General features: G+C 37.4%; 1 protein-coding gene across 2 annotated transcripts in view; it reads left to right on the forward strand.

Moving 5' to 3' along the window:
* Pak5 (p21 (RAC1) activated kinase 5) overlaps window positions 1-16,020 on the forward strand; it is a 351,215-nt gene that overhangs the window by 21,772 nt on the left and 313,423 nt on the right. The window contains exon 2 of one of the 2 annotated variants that reach the window (XM_055602702.1): window positions 14,779-14,823. The exons of the other annotated variant lie outside the window; for it this stretch is intronic. The gene's annotated coding sequence lies outside the window, so the exon portion shown is untranslated. The remainder of the gene's footprint in view (window positions 1-14,778; window positions 14,824-16,020) is intronic. 2 annotated transcript variants of the gene reach the window in all.

Here is a 16,020-nt window from a genome sequence, read left to right on the forward strand (position 1 = left end):
TGTAACAGAGATTCTGAGTGCAAAGAGGAGAATATTCTTATCATTTACATTTATGTAATGTATTTATTATATAAAATTATGTATTCCATTATGCAAATGATAAATGTTAGTAAGTCTTTACAGTGTTGAAGTGTTCTCAATAAGGAAGCAGTAAAGAATGGATATTTGGTGGTTAGAGGTCTATGGTAAGATTTTTAAAATAACAGCAGTGGTTTTCTTGATGAGAATGTATCACTTAAGTAGTTTATAGTAAGGAAAGATGCTTTATTACCCATCCAAGTTAACTATGAAGTAAGAAGATGGATTGAAGGTTAGCAGGTCATATCAATGATTGACCTTAGGACATCAAATTACGATTCTTTTATGCTATAAGCTAATAAGCCTTTAATTTGAGATATGGGCCAGTTTGAATAAGGTCCTTATTGTTACAGATAGAAGAGTTGTAATTGTAAAGTATTTCATGCCAGAAACAAGCTCAGATGCTTATTTCCAACCTGGAATGGCAGAGAAGTAGAGAAAATTCTTGTATACTTTCTGTCTACCTAAAGGAAAAAAAAAAAGAAGAAACTTTTGGAACACAGGGGTAGAGAAAGAGTGAGCTCTTCTGGCTTGAATCAGCAAAACTGACTTTTTTTTTCATTTTGAATTGTCTTAATTGGTGGAGCTGAGTGAAGCAGTGTCTACTATATTCTAGGGAGAAATCAGTTTCCCTATCCAGATCCCTTTATAGTCACCACTGTGTGCCTCCACTTCAAAGGACAACCTTTAAATCCGGTCCATGTGAATGGACCATCCAGTAATGATGTAGTTGACAGAGTGAAAGGCCTTCTGTGGTGATTATATTTTGTCGTTGCTGTAGTTGGCGTTACTGTAAGGGCATTGCCATATCATGTACTTTAGTGTGCTCTTTCCACTGGACTGAAAGAGGCTAGATATGCTTTCAAAATGCTTTTCAAAAAATATCTCATATGCCACCCACTGCTATAGTTGCTCAATAAATTTTAACTAAAAGTTGCATGAATAATAACTGTATATACTTATTATCATTTAATTATACATTATATTCCATTTGAAATTTCCCACCTGCTTATTTTGTTTAATGCAGTCAGCAGCCCCATGAGGTATACATTGTCTCATCTCCTCTCGGAGGCCACAGAGATAAAGAGCACAAAATAAATAGATCCAAATATGCAGAAAAGTCAATTCCTTCAAGAATTTTGATGTGAAAGAATGAAGTTAGCAGGGTTCAGTGGGGCACAACTGTAATCCCAGCACTGTGAGAGGCAGATGCAGCCAGATCTCTACAAGTTTGAGGCCAACCTTGTCTACAAAGCAAGTCCAGGACAGCCAAGCCACACAGAAAAACCCTATCGCAAAAAAACAAACAACAAAAAATCTAAACAAACAAACGAAGAAAGTTAATAATATAAGATGTGAATTGACCATTATGTAAAGCTGGCGGGAAGCCATCCAGATAAAGATCAGTGGAGCTGTACATACTTAGAAGTTGATGAGCAAGAGTTGGTTAAAAGGTCTATCAGCTGGGCCTGGTATTACACACATTGGATCTCAGCACTTGACAGAGAAAGGCAGGTGAATATCTGAGTTGAGGACAGCCTGGTCTACATAGCAAGATCCAGGCCAGCCAAGGCTACACAGTGAGACCCTGTCTCAAAAAAGTGTATTTTGACTATTTTGTACTAAGTATTTATGAGAAGCGGTATTCGCAGCATTGATGATTATGATATCAAAGTAGCAATCAACACTTTAAAAAGTAAAGATGTTATCTGTTCTACTGTATTAAATAATCCAGCCAGATTTAATTTTTTATGTAAAAAAAAACAAGCATGATCATCTCATTAATTTGCAAATTTGTTTGCATCTTAAAAATAAAATTATGTTTACATCAAAATTGTGTAATTAATTAAAAAAAAAAAAGGAGGAAACAGTTGATTGAACTGGTCATTGAAATTGTCAAGAAGATTCAGAGAAAGGCCAAGGTCAGGATAGAGTTACTTTCTTCTAAATGATCTTGGCAGAGTTGCAGCAGAAATCTTCAGCAAAGAGGTCTTTCTTCCTGATGTCATCCATTACGAGAAGCAAAAGCAGTAGATATGACCAGGCCTCCCAAACAAAACAAAACCAGATCATTAAAGTGGGTAAAGGCACAGTTGAGAAACTGTTACAATCTCTATAAAAATATCTAACCTGGTGAATTTCTTTGGTCACACTATATTGGCAACTCCAATATGCTGGACTGATTGTATATGAAACTATCTCTTCCCTAGAGGTGAATTATAAGATACCAAAGACACTATAGACAGATTCTTTCTTCCCAGCATCTTTTGATCTCGGCTTTTTCTCTTTGTATTCTAATTTGCCATTGTACTGCTGTTTCTATTTTGGAGCTTTGGTAAGAAATATATTTGTGTTGATATGCCAATTTAGACTGAAGTTAAAATGAAAATTCATTTGCATATTTGGAATCTAACTTAATGGGAGAAAAATCAGTGATAAAGTTGCATCCTAAATGATGTTCAGAGAAATGAACTTATAGTGAGCACATCCCATCAGTGAGGGATGTGCCACTAGTATAAAATATATGTACCGAGTCCTTATCCTGAGTACTTTCTTTCCCTTTGGGATTTCTCATTTAGAACCTATGTTCCTTCAGTAACTTATGTGATTTGCTATTGTAGTATCCTACACAGACTCCTGCTTGTTACAATAGTTCAACTTTGGGAAAAGGCAAATTAGAAATTAACTTTGGTGGCTGCTATGTTCTATTTTAACTGTTATTCAGTTGCGGACTAGATTCATGTTTCTGCTATTTCTATAGTCTTGCCATTCATGTCATACATTAACATTGATACAGCCACTGTTCTGTTAGTTTGTTCACATTTATGGATGGCTGAGAAACTTTAAGAAACTTAAAATCCCAACTCGTGATTACTTTCAGAGCCTCTGAGACCACGACATTTCCAGTGTTCTCTATTATTACTAACTACTATTAAGTACCAATAAGTACTATTAACTATGTATTTTATAATTTCACTGATAAGGTAGGGACATCAGTCTTCTCTGTTTAGGTTTTTTTGTTTAATGGTTTGTTTGTTTGCTTTCTCTGAAATGCTTTGCATTACTGAGTCTTGTAGAGTGTTATCCTCTTTCTTGTGGTATCATAGTCTCCTATTGATGGGCTGTGTTAAAGAGAAAACCTAATCAATGATACTTGTAAAAGCATTATTTAAAATTTAAAAAGACACTATTCAGAGGCATCCCAGTATAGATGAGGTCCCTGGCGATAGAACTTTTCAGTGAGGGAGAGCTTTGTATTGCCTTTAAATATGCTTTATAAAGATGGTGCTGTAGAGTAAAAGAGCAGGTGACAGCCAACATATGAAAATTACTCAAAAGAGGAGCCATGGCTAGTTAGGGTAAACAAAGATTCAAGGTTAACCGGTATAACAGGTCCCTTCTGAAGATCAACCACGGAAATCAGAAATACCCTGTGGGTTGGATATCCTGTGTCTTGTCAGACAACAAGAGGGAAAAGGCTTACTAATTCACTTGTCATGGTAGTTTTCTATAATTGCGTTTTATAAGTAAGTGTGCAGAAGGGCCTTACTTATTAAAAAAAAAAATGAAGAAGGTACAGGAGTCTGACCAGATTTAGCCAAGCAAAGAATCTTACCTTTTTGTTCTTTTTATTTCTTTGTAGGATTCCAGAATTGCCTTCAGAAAAAATCGATAACCTTGCTTTCTCTTCCAGGAAAGTTTTAAGTCCTCCTTTCCTTTTTTTTTTTTTTTTTTTTTTTTTTTTTTTTTTTTTTTTTTTTTTTTAATCTTTTATTTATTTTTTATTAATTACACTTTATTCATTTTGTATCCCCCCATAAGCCCCTCCCTCCTCCCCTGCCAATCCCACCCTCCCTCCCCTTTCTGCATGCATGCCACTCCCCAAGTCCACTGATAGGGGAGGTCCTCCTCTCCTTCTTTCTGATCTTAGTCTATCAGTTCTCATCAAAAGTGGCTGCATTGTCCTCTACTGTGGCCTGGTAAGGCTGCTCCCCCCCCAGGGGGAAGTGATCAAAGAGCAGGCCAATCAGATTATATCAGAGGCAGTCCCTCTTCCCATTACTATGTAACCCACTTGGACATTGAACTGCCATGGGCTACACCTGTGCAGGGGTTCCAGGTCATCTCCACAAATAGTCCTTGGTTGGAGTAGGAGTCTCTGGGAAGTTCCCTGTGTTCAAATTATCTTGTTCTGTTGCTCTGCTTGTGGAGTTCCCGTTCCCTCTAGCTCTTACTATTTCCCACTTCTTACATAAAATTCCATTCACTCTGCCCATCAGTTGGCCATCAGGCTCAGCATCTGCTTTGACAGTCTATACTGCAGAAGCTTTCAGAGGCCCTCTGTGGCAGGTTTCAAGGTTGTTTCCTGTTTTCTTCTGGCTTTCAGAGGCCCTCTGTAGCGGGTTCCGAGGTTGTTTCCTATTTTCGTTTTCTTCTGATGTCCATCCTCTTTGCCTTTCAGGATGGGGATTGAATATTTTAGTTAGGGTCCTCTCTTTTGCTTAGTTTAGATGTACAGCTTTTAGTGGGTTTATTCTTTAGGAAAAAAAAAAGTCTCATGAAAACTTTCTTTCAGGCCTGTCAAAGAAAGAATGGGAAATTCAAGGGTGTAGCTATTTTGAGGGTTTCTTTTTCTCTTCCCCCCTTCTCTAATCCTTTACTTCTTCCCTTTCAAACCCCTAATACTAGATGGGAGAGGAAAAAAAAAGGATAAAAGAGAAATGGGACAAAGTTATCATTAGACTATTTTCTGCTGATTAGGGACTTTGAGTTCCTCGGGACAAGTTTGATCTTCACCATGAGGATATCTAATTTCTCTGTCTCATTTTTTTGCCCATGACTACTTGACTAACTGCAACCAACAGCATCCAATTAACATCAGGACCTCTGCCTCTAAGGGACCTAGCATTCATATGTCCTCTGAAAAGTCCCTAAAATTCCTAATGTCACACAATCATGGTTATCTACTGCTGGCAAAACCATGCTGCTACCCAAACATGAGGCAAATCATAGTCAGCTGCTGCAAAACAGCCCCATAGTCCTGAGATTAAAATGAAAACATATTCCCATAACTTTTCTGTGTTTTATAAAAAAAAAAAAACAAAGTTATAAAATTCTCACTATACAAGGGTATGTGTGAAGGGTAATTATTTTAAGTTTATAGTTTTTCCCCCTTTTGGCTTTCTTTCCATGAAAGTTCTTAATATTTCACAGCAAAGGCAATTTGATTCATGTACCCTCCCTGTCCAACTCACATGAAGTTGGGATGAAAGAACCAACCACACTGAATTGTTCTTTGACCTTACAATGTCTGTTTTGATATGGGTGTGCATGTGCACGCACACACACGCAAAACTAATAAGTGAATTGAACACATAGGCACAGAAGATAACTTCCTGAACAGAACACCAACAACATAAGCTCTAAGAGCAACAATCAATAAATGGGTCCTCATAAAACTGAAAAGCTTCTGTAAAGCAAAGGACACTGACATCAGAAGAAAACAACAGCCTACAGACTGGGAAAGGATCTTCACCAACTTTATATCTGACAGAGGGCTGATATCCAGAATATATAAAGAACTCAAGAAGTTAAAATGCAACAAATCAAGTAATCCAATTAAAAAATGGGGCACAGAGCTAAACAGAGAATTCTCAGTAGAGGAATATCGAATGGCAAAGAAACACTTAAAGAAATGCTCAATGTCCTTAGCCATCAGGGAAATGCAAATTAAAAACGATCCTGAGATTTTACCTTATACCCATCGGAATGGCTAAAATAAAAAACTCAAGTGACAGTACATGCTGGAGAGGATGTGGAGAAGGGGGAACCCTCCCCCTTTGCTGGTATGAATGTAAACTTGTACGGCCACTTTGGAAATCAATCTGGTGCTTCCTCAGACAATTAGGAATAGTGTAACCTCAAAATCCAGCTATACTGCTCCTAGGGATATATCCAAAAGATGCTCAAGTATAAAACAAGGACATTTTCTCAACCATGTTCATAGCAGCTTTATTCATAATAATAGCCAGAATCTGGAAACAACTCAGTTGTCTATCAACGGAGGAATGGATGCAGAAATTGTGATGCATTTACACAGTGGAATACTACTCAGCAATTAAAATCAAGGGAATCATGAAATTTGCAGGCAAATGGTGGGAACTAGAAAGATCATCATGAGTGAGGTATCCCAGAAGCAGAAAGACACACATGGCATATGCTCACTTATAAGTGGATATTAGAAATATAATATAGGATAAATATACTAACATCTGTACACCTAAAGAAGGTAAGCAAGGAGGACGACACTGGGTAAGATGCTCAATCCTCACTCAGAAAGGCAAATGGGATGGACATCAGAAGAGGGAGAAAACAGGGAACAGGACAGGAGCCTACCACAGAGAACCTCTGAAAGACTCTACCCAATAGGGTATCAAAGCAGATGCTGAGACTCATAGCCAAACTTTAGGCAGAGTTAATGGAATCTTATGAAAGAAGGGGGAGATAGAAAGACCTGGAGGGGACAGGAGCTCCACAAGCAGAGCAACAGCACCAAAAAATCTGCGCACAGGAGTCTTTTCTGAGGCTGATATTCCAATGAAGGACCATTCATGGAGATAATCTAGAACCACTGCTCAGATGTAGCCCATGGCAGCTCAGTATCCAAGTAGGATCCCTAATAATGGGAACAGGGACTGTCTCTGACATGAATTTAGTGGCTAGCTCTTTGATCACCTCCTCCTGAGGGGGGAGTAGCCTGAGGAGGCCACAGAGGAAGACAATGCAAAGAGTCCTGATGAGTTCTGATAGGCTAGGGTCAGAGGGAAGGAAGGAGGACTTCCCCTATCAGTGGACTTGGAGAGGGGCTGGGAGGAGATGAGGGAGGAAGAGATTGGGAGGGTATGAGGGAGGGGGCTACAGCTGGAATACAAAGTGAATAAAATGTAATTATTAAAAAATAATTTCAAAAATTAAAAACATGATTACAATTTCAAGCTTAGCTTTCTATTTACTAGTGTACCTACTTCAGCTATGAACTATTGTTTTTAGAATATTCTTATCTATATAGTTCTTACCCTAATTTTGCTTCTGTAAAAGTGATATCAGAGCACTGAAGACATTTGTTAAGTCATAAGCAGCAGCAGATACAAAAGTTCATGTTTCACCTCCTGTGATATTCTCCACACACTGCACAGTTGCTATTGTGGTCCTGACAGAACAATAACAAAACAGAAAAAGAAAAGTAGCAATGGTGACTATAGCTATATTCATTTTCCAGAGGGAAAAAAGATGTTTATTACAAGGTATTAGTTCACATGATTATGGAGGTGGGGTTCTAATGATTAACCATCTATAGGCTGAAGACTCATTAAGGTCAGTGACATGCTGCAAATACTGGAGAACCAGGAGCTGAGGGTTTGATTCCAGCTTAATCTCAATCTAAAGATCCAGGAGCCTGATATATAGAGGTAGGAGAAGATACATCCACTAGCTCAAGAAATCAGGTAGAAACTGAGCCCTTCTCTGCATTTTATTTTGTATTCTCTTCAGACTGTGGTGGCCTGGATGATTCCCAACTACATTATAGAGGGCCATTGGCTTTACTCAGTCTGTGGATTCCAGTGCTAATCTCATCTGGAAACACTTACATAAACACTGAGAAACATTTTGTAGCATATGAATGGTCATTCTATAGTCTAATAAGAGCGGTGCATGAAATTAGCATTTACTAACAAAGGTAACCTTCCCTTCGCTCTTCCTGTGTTGATGCTACTCATAATAGCTCCAAGAGATTTGTAATGGAGTAACCCCTCTATTTCAAGTAATATCTCCCCCCAGAAGCTGCCATCACAACCTCAGAGCAACACTGACACCAAAGTTGTAGTTTTCTAGTATTCAGAATTTTCATTACAGCAGACTGGGCTTTCCACAGCAATTCTTCAGACTTGAGGAGTTTGGTCATGTGACTGAGCTCTCTCAATGGCATGTATACTTTATGCTTTCTGTTTGAAAAGCTGTGTTTCTGGCTTCAATGACTGGAGAAGTGGCTGTCTGGTTTGAGTTATTTCAGAGTCAGGGCAGAGTGTGTTCAATAGAAATACATTGGATTTTATTTTCCTTTTAGTAAATTGGTGTGATTGAATTTATCATGTAGAAGAAAATAATATAAACAAAGAGAATAGCTATAGCAGATTTTTTAACATTATTAAGACTAGATAGAGATCATGATGGGAAGTAAAGAAGAGTCAGCATAGAAATACAACAAAGGACTCCACATGTGAAAATGATTACTGTTTCACTAAAATCTCAGAGCAAAGAGCTTTGGACCAGAGTTTGGTCCAGACTTCAGTTTGTGGATTTGAAGAACAATGTCAGGGTAGAACCATAGCTCAATAATATAATTGATAGTCAAATGACCTTTCTTGCCATGAATTCCCAGATTTTTACTTCCTGCATTATCCAAGGAATGTTGGGAAACATTTACAGTTAAATTTTCAATGCAGATATTAAATAAGATTAATATTCCAAGAGTAGAAACAACAAAAGTGTCACATGGTTTCCTGGTAGCCTCCTTCATGTCATTGACTGTGTCAACACAGTACATGATGACTGAGGTCCTGAATTCAAAAGTGAGAGAATAGTAAAATTGTGAATGGGAAATATTTCAGTAAGATATCAACCTTTTTTTCTCTTTCTTTTCTTATGTATTTGTTTTTATGTATACTTAAGACATGGCATAAGATGAAAAGCTATGAACCAGTAAATCAAGGACAACTAAAGCTTTTAAATAATAGGTGTTGTGATTTTTGTTTTTACTATCATATATTAATTGTACAAAATAATGAATTTCATTATGACAGTTTCATAATTGTTTATATAAGGCACTTTTATCATATTCAGCTCTATTATCCTTTCTTGTATCTATCTTCATTATAATCAACAGCATTTTAATTTTCCAATGGTTCTTAAAATAATGGTATGCCATCCAATTCTTGGGCTCTGAAACCCCATAAAACATGGTAATAAAACAACAAATCTTTTAAAAATGTTTATATTTACTTTATGTACTTGGTGTTTTGCATACACATATGAACTACAACTGTGCATGTGTGGCATCTGCAGAAACCAAAAGATGACATCAGATCACCTGAGCTGGAGTTATAGATAGTTGTGAGCCACCATGATGACTGAACCTAGGTCATCTGTAAGAACAGCAACTGCTCTTAAATGCTGGGTTTCTGTCCAGCTTCACCATAAACATATTTCAAATGATCCTAGATGCTTTGTGAAGTCTTTCTTGTACTTTACATGACTAATTATTGCCACCTTACTGATGAATAAAATTGTGACTGAAACAAGTTTAAAAGTATTTAAACTTATTCTGTAACATTTCCTATTCAAATAAACTCTCACCTCCTAGCCTTTGGTACCTTTTTATGACACGTGATAACTTATGTCCCCTCTTCATCCCGTGCAATTTTCTGTTTGATCTTCCCATGGGCACATTTGCCATTCTTTCTACCTGGGTTGCCTTTGCCCAAAAACTTGACTTATGTGGTTCATTCTTGTCATTCAGATCTATTAATGTTTCCTGCTTTAAAAATGAATATACTGTTTATCCTTAAATTCAATAAAACCCTAACACAAATGGGGCTTCATTGCTATTTTATTTTAAATACATTTGATATAATGAGAGTTTTGTATTAGCCATCTAGTGCCTGTGATGATACTTTATAGCACTCTAACGCATGCTTTCCTAATGACTAATGATGTCTAGCATGTTTTTTGTGTTAAGTGCTATATTATTTTCTTTGGTTTAGTGGTTATTCAAAATTTTTACTCACTTTTTCTTCTTTTTAATTTATAAAAAAATACATTTGCAGAGTCCTTTTTTTAAATCATGCATTACAAATCTCCTTTTATTTTTTTTAATTTTTATTTTTTTCTTCACAATTTATTCATTACATATCTCAAATGAAGCTCCCTCCCTTTCTCCCTCTTTCCCTTATCTCTGTCTCCTAGCCCACTGAAAGAGGGAGTTCTCCACCATTGCCACTTTTAAGATGAGGCTTTAAAATATATGTTCTTTCATTACTGAACTTTGCACTGTTTCACTTGCTGGAGGACACAGGTTAAATTTAAAGATTCAAAACATGCTGAAAGGTAACAGTTTGAAAGTACCACATATATTCAAATATACACATGAGATTAATGAGTTTCTAGTTTAATAGATAAGAGGCATCCGATGCACTCTTGCTTGTTTTGTTCCATGGACATTACCACGCATAGTCACACTATCTTCACTTCAGTGAAAATATTTGGCCTCTGGTCATAGCCCATCACTCGTTGTCCACACACAAAATGGACACCTTGCTCACACACACATTGATAGGCATGACGTACACTGACTAAGTTTAGGAATTCTGCAGTTGGTCAAATGCATTTTGGAGTCTGATAGAATTGTTAAGGGACCACCTGGCATGTTATTTTGCACTAGACTGCTCTTTTTAGTAAAACTAATAAGATAAAAAGCTTTCTTCCCCTTCTTTCCTCCAAAATTATAAGAACCATCTCTTTCTTTTGGGAAACTCATCTGTCTGTGTGAATATGAATATTTTAATAGAATTTAAGAATTACTGAGTTGTCTTTGGAAAGTATCTTCAAAAAGAAAAGTGTGAAATATTACACACAATAAGTACAAGAAATGAAATTTGACATTTTGAGGCAGATTAACTTATGTGGAGACTATTATTGGTCTTCACTTTGTAAAGAGTCTGGTGCTCGTCATGTTCAATTTAAATATTCCATAGCCACTAAGAAAATATTCAAGCAGTCCTTACGCAGCACAGAATGCAGAAAAGTCTGCAGTAAGCCATGAGATGTATACATGTGATTATACCACTGCTGCTACTACTGTGGGGCCAGCTGTCTTTTTGTGAACTGACTTGCATAGTGCTTTCCATCTCTAGAGTTATTTCAAGACCTCATTCCTGAATATGTAGCAGTATTATTTACGTATGTGTGGTTGTAAACTTATGTATCTGATAAATATCTGTATGTGTGTGAGGGATATTGACTTTACAATCTTACACTTACTTATATGAAATGGTGAAACTTTTCAATCCTTTATTAGTGTGGTCCAGAAATAGATTATCCTTTGGGATAATGAGAGATGGGGTACATTTCACACCTAGGAAGGAACTGGTTAAAGTGCTTGAAAATGTCATGCCGTGCTGTAAGAGATATGCATTAGTGTTGTTGAATTGTCAAAATCAACTGCCCTTTGATTACACTTATCTAAGTGTGGGATCTGACACATACTTGGACTGTTTTTCTGCTTCTTTGTTTTTCTCAGGAAGCAGGAGGGCCTCATCGGTGGGTTCCAGTCTACAAAAATGTGGTTTAAATGATCTATATCATATTTATTTTTATTTATTTTTTAATGATTTTTTTGACATTTTTATTATTATAAGTTACATTTTATTAACTCTGTATCCCAGCTGTATCCCACTCCTTTATTCTCTCCCAATCCCACCCTCCCTCCCTCAGCTTCTCCCTGCCCCTTTCCAAGTCCACGGATTGGGGAGGACCTCCTCCCCTTTCGTCTGGCTCTGTTATATCAGGTATCTTCAGGACTAGCTGCAAAGTCCTCCTCTGTGGCTTAGCAGGACTGCTCCTCCCTTGGGGGATGGGGAGGTCAAAGAGCCTGCCATTGAGTTCCTGTCAGAGATAGTCCCTGTTCCTCTTACTATGGGAAACCAATTTGTTATTGAGCTACCATGAGCTTCGTCCGAGCAAAGGTTCTAGGTTATATTCATACATGGTCCTTGGTTGGAGAAACAGTTTCAGAAAAAAAAAAAAAAAAAAAAAACCCTGTGCCCAGATGTATTTGGTTCTTGTGGGGCTCCTATCCTTTCCAAGTCACTAACTCCCCTTCTGCCGAAGGTTTGGTTATGAGTCTTAGCATCTGTTTTGAAACGCTGTTTGGTAGTCTTTCAGATGCCTTCTGTAATAGAATCCTGTCATACGTCAAATGCACATCTCATTTGTCTTTCTAAGTGAGGACTGATCATCTTACCCTGTGTCTGCTTTCTTGTTTATCTTCTTTAGGTGTTTTAGACTTCATTATGTTTATCATATCTTGTAGGTCTATATAAGCGAGTATATACCATGTTTGTCTTTCTCCTTCTGGGATACTTCACTCAGAATGATCTTTTCTAGATCCCACCATTTGCTTGCAAATTTCATGATTTTCTCATTTTTGATTGCTGAGTAGTATTCCATTGTGTAAAAATACCACAATTTCTGTATCCATTCCTCCGTTGATGGACATCTGGGTTGTTTCCAGGTTCTGGCTATTACAAATAAAGCTACTACAAACATGGTTGAGCAAATGTTCTTGTTGTGTACTTGAGCTATACCTAGCAGTGGTATAGCTGGGTCTTGAGAAAGTGTTATTCCTAATTGTCTGAGTAAGCTCCAGATTGACTTCCAAAGTGGTTGTACCAGTTTACATTCCCACCAGCAATGGAGGAGGGTTCCCCTTTCTTCACAACCTCTCCAGCATGTGTTGTCACTTGAGTTTTTCATCTTGGCCATTCTGGTGGGTGTAAGGTAAAATCTCAGGGTCGTTTTTATTTGCATTTCCCTAATGGCTAATGAGGTTGAGCATTTCTTTAAGTGTTTCTCTGCCATTTGATATTCCTCTGTCGAGAATTCACTGTTTAGCTCTATTCCCCATTTTTTAATTGGATTACTTGGTCTGTTGCTTTTCAGCTTCTTTAGTTCTTTATATATACTGGATATTAGCCCTCTGTCAGATAAAGAGTTGAAGATTCTTTCCCAATCTGTAGGCATTCATTTTGTTTTGATGACAGTGTCCTTTGTTTTACAGAAGCTTTTCAGCTTCATGAGGTCCCATTTATTTATTGTTGCTCTTAGAACCTGTGCTGTTGGTGTTCTGTTCAGGAAGTTGTCTCCTGTGTCAGTGAGTTCTAGGCTGTTCCCCACTTTTTTTTTTTCGAACCAATTTAGAGTATCTGGTTTTATGTTGAGGTCTTTGATCCACTTGGACTTTAGTTTTGTGCAGGGTGATAAATATGGATCTATTTTCATTTTTCTGCATGTAGACAACCAGTTGGACCAGCACCATTTGTTGAAGATGCTGTCTTTTTTCCATTGAATGGTTTTGGCTTCTTTGTCAAAAATCAAGTATTTATAGGTGTGTGGGTTTATTTCTGGGTCTTCTATTCGGTGCCATTGATCCTCCTTTCTGTTGATCTATATTATATTTAAAACCTCCACATTGTAGGGAGCTCTATAGGGAGCTCTGCAGGTAGCACAAGACATTTCCAAGCCCTGATTCAAGGGAGAGAGTCTGGAATAGAAGAGGCAACAAGTTTTGCTGTAGATGGTAGAGCTTCCAATTAGGATAATGCTTACAAAGTAGAATGTCACCAGAGAGGACAGTAGAACCCTGTAGGAGGTTTTCCCAAAGTTTTACAAACCCAGAGAACAGAGGCTTCTCACAGTAAAATCGGACCTTAGAAATTTTCCAAATGTGTTCTCCAAAAGAGAGTTCCAGCGTGCACTGAGTTAAGTAGACCACAAAGTCTGTCTAACAAAATCACTAAAATTTACACATTCAATTGATACATACTATGTACTGAACATAAACATCACACAAAACCTGTGATTTCATAAATATATATGCAATAGTTAAGTTTAATTTTAAAAAGTGAATTGATTTGAAATTCACTTAAATGAAATAGTAAATTAAAGTACAAATATGTAGCTGAAATAAGATATAATGTGAACATTTTAATAAAAATCCTTATTCTTGGAAAATTAAATGCATGTCTACATCGAAATATCATCATATCCGTCTTCCCATATCCCCCCTGCAACTGGCCCATATGCTCCCAGTTCCCCTTGAACTTTTAATTTTTTATAGCCCAATATACACAATTAGTGCTGTATATGTGAACATGGTGTAGAGACAGTCAGTAGGCCATGCTCAACCTAAATGTGACCACACAGCCAACAAGGATGATTTTTCTTCCCTGGGAGCTTCCAGTTGCTCTCACTTAGCCACTCACTGAGTAATAGGACCTTATGAGCTCCTCCCTCAATCCATGCTTGAGTTTTGCCTGGCTGGATCTTGTACAGGTTTTCCTCAGTTAACCACAGCATCTATGAGTTCATGAGTTTAATAGCCATATATTATTCAGATGTCAGCATTTAATGAACCCCTCCCCCATTCTATGGCTCTTACATTTTTTTTTGGCCTCCTCTTCCTCAATGGTACCTGAGCTTTGCTAGGAGGAAGCCTTAGGGTGAACAGTGGAAGCAGGAAATGGGTTGATCTCCTTCCACGCTGAGTACTCATAGTCATTTAGTCTTTGATTACTTATGGATTTATGTATTTACTACTTCTTAGTAGAAAACAAACCTCTGAGCAAGGTTAAGAGCATATTGGGTCTATGGGTATAAACACAACTATTTAGAAAACAGTGATAAAATTTAAAATGTTTAAGAAATGCTGAGTCCTTAAAGATAACTTTTTTCATTTTGTTTTGTTTTTTACCTTTGTTTTGTGTTTTTGAGACATAGTCTCACTGTGTAGCTCTAGCATGCCTAAAACTGTCTAGATGAAGTTAGACTTGAATTTACATAGATATATTTGTCTCTGCCTTCCAGCTCCTGAGATTAAAAACATGTGCTACCATGCCTGGCAATGACAAGGTGAGGTGATTTTTAATCTTATAATTTAAACTTTGTCTTCACATTTGGTGGTATTTCTGTGGTTTCTGGCACAGAGAGCTTCTTAAGGCCCTTGGGATACTTCAAGTATCATGAGCAAATGTGGAATGCTGGTAACTCTTGGCAACTCTACACAGCCTGTCTGTGTAGGGTTATGACTAGTATCCAGAGAGGCCATGCCAAAGTCAAAAGCCTTGAGCTTTAACACTCAGCCTCTCCCAAGAAGATAGAAATAGAGCTGGAATCAGTCACCAAGACCACAGTCGTGTTCACAGAACAAAACCCTCATATGAACACCACTGAGTGGGGTTCGGAAGCCTCTGAGTTGTGAACACATTCCAGTGCTGGGAGAGTGGTGCATTCTAGCACCACGCTAGTTTGGAAACAAACTCTCATGCTGTGGAACTTTCCAGATTTCACCTTTTTAGGTCTTTATCTGGATTCTTATTTGTGTCCTTTAAAATAAGCTGTAATAGTTGAGGCTGGTTAGATGGCTAAATGGTTAGTGCACATACTGCTTTTTCCAGAGGAGTCAGGTTCAGTTCCTGGCACTCTTGATGGATAGCTCACAAACACCTGTACTTCCAGGTACAGACGATCAAATTCCTTCTTCTAGCCTCCGCAGGTACCAGCACACATAGACACATTAATACACTTATATCATAACTTCAGAGGTTTGAAGGACTACAAGAACTACAAAAAAATGAAAAGTCAAGCCATGTGTTGTGGTGCTTTAAAGACTACAGTAGACAATTTCAAACATACACACATATACAAACTGTTTTGCAGAGTTGTTGTGTTTAGTAAAAAACAAAAACAAAAAAAAAAACAAAAAACAAAATAAAAAGAGAAGTTAAGCCTCCTGTGAAAAGACAAATGGCAACAGGTAGGACTATTAGGGAGAAATAAAACTGTTCAAATCTGATTTGATACCGTGGACTAGAGCCACATTATAGTTCAAAATTGATTAATGAGAGATTGCAACTATGCACTCAATTGGAGTCCAATGAGAAGAAGAATAATTTGCCCCTTTGATTTTAACTTCTCCTAAAATCAGTTATTTGTGGACCCATGATATAACCTTATGTTTTTGGAAGATAGTTATCTCCAAATCCCAGCATCCTTGTCCTTGTGATTTAAAATACCATAGAATGTTGGATTACTTCAACAGAAAAGTAG

This window comes from Psammomys obesus, unplaced genomic scaffold (assembly GCF_907164565.1).
Source record: "Psammomys obesus unplaced genomic scaffold, mPsaObe1.curated_primary_1811, whole genome shotgun sequence".
Taxonomy (NCBI): Eukaryota; Metazoa; Chordata; class Mammalia; order Rodentia; family Muridae; genus Psammomys; species Psammomys obesus.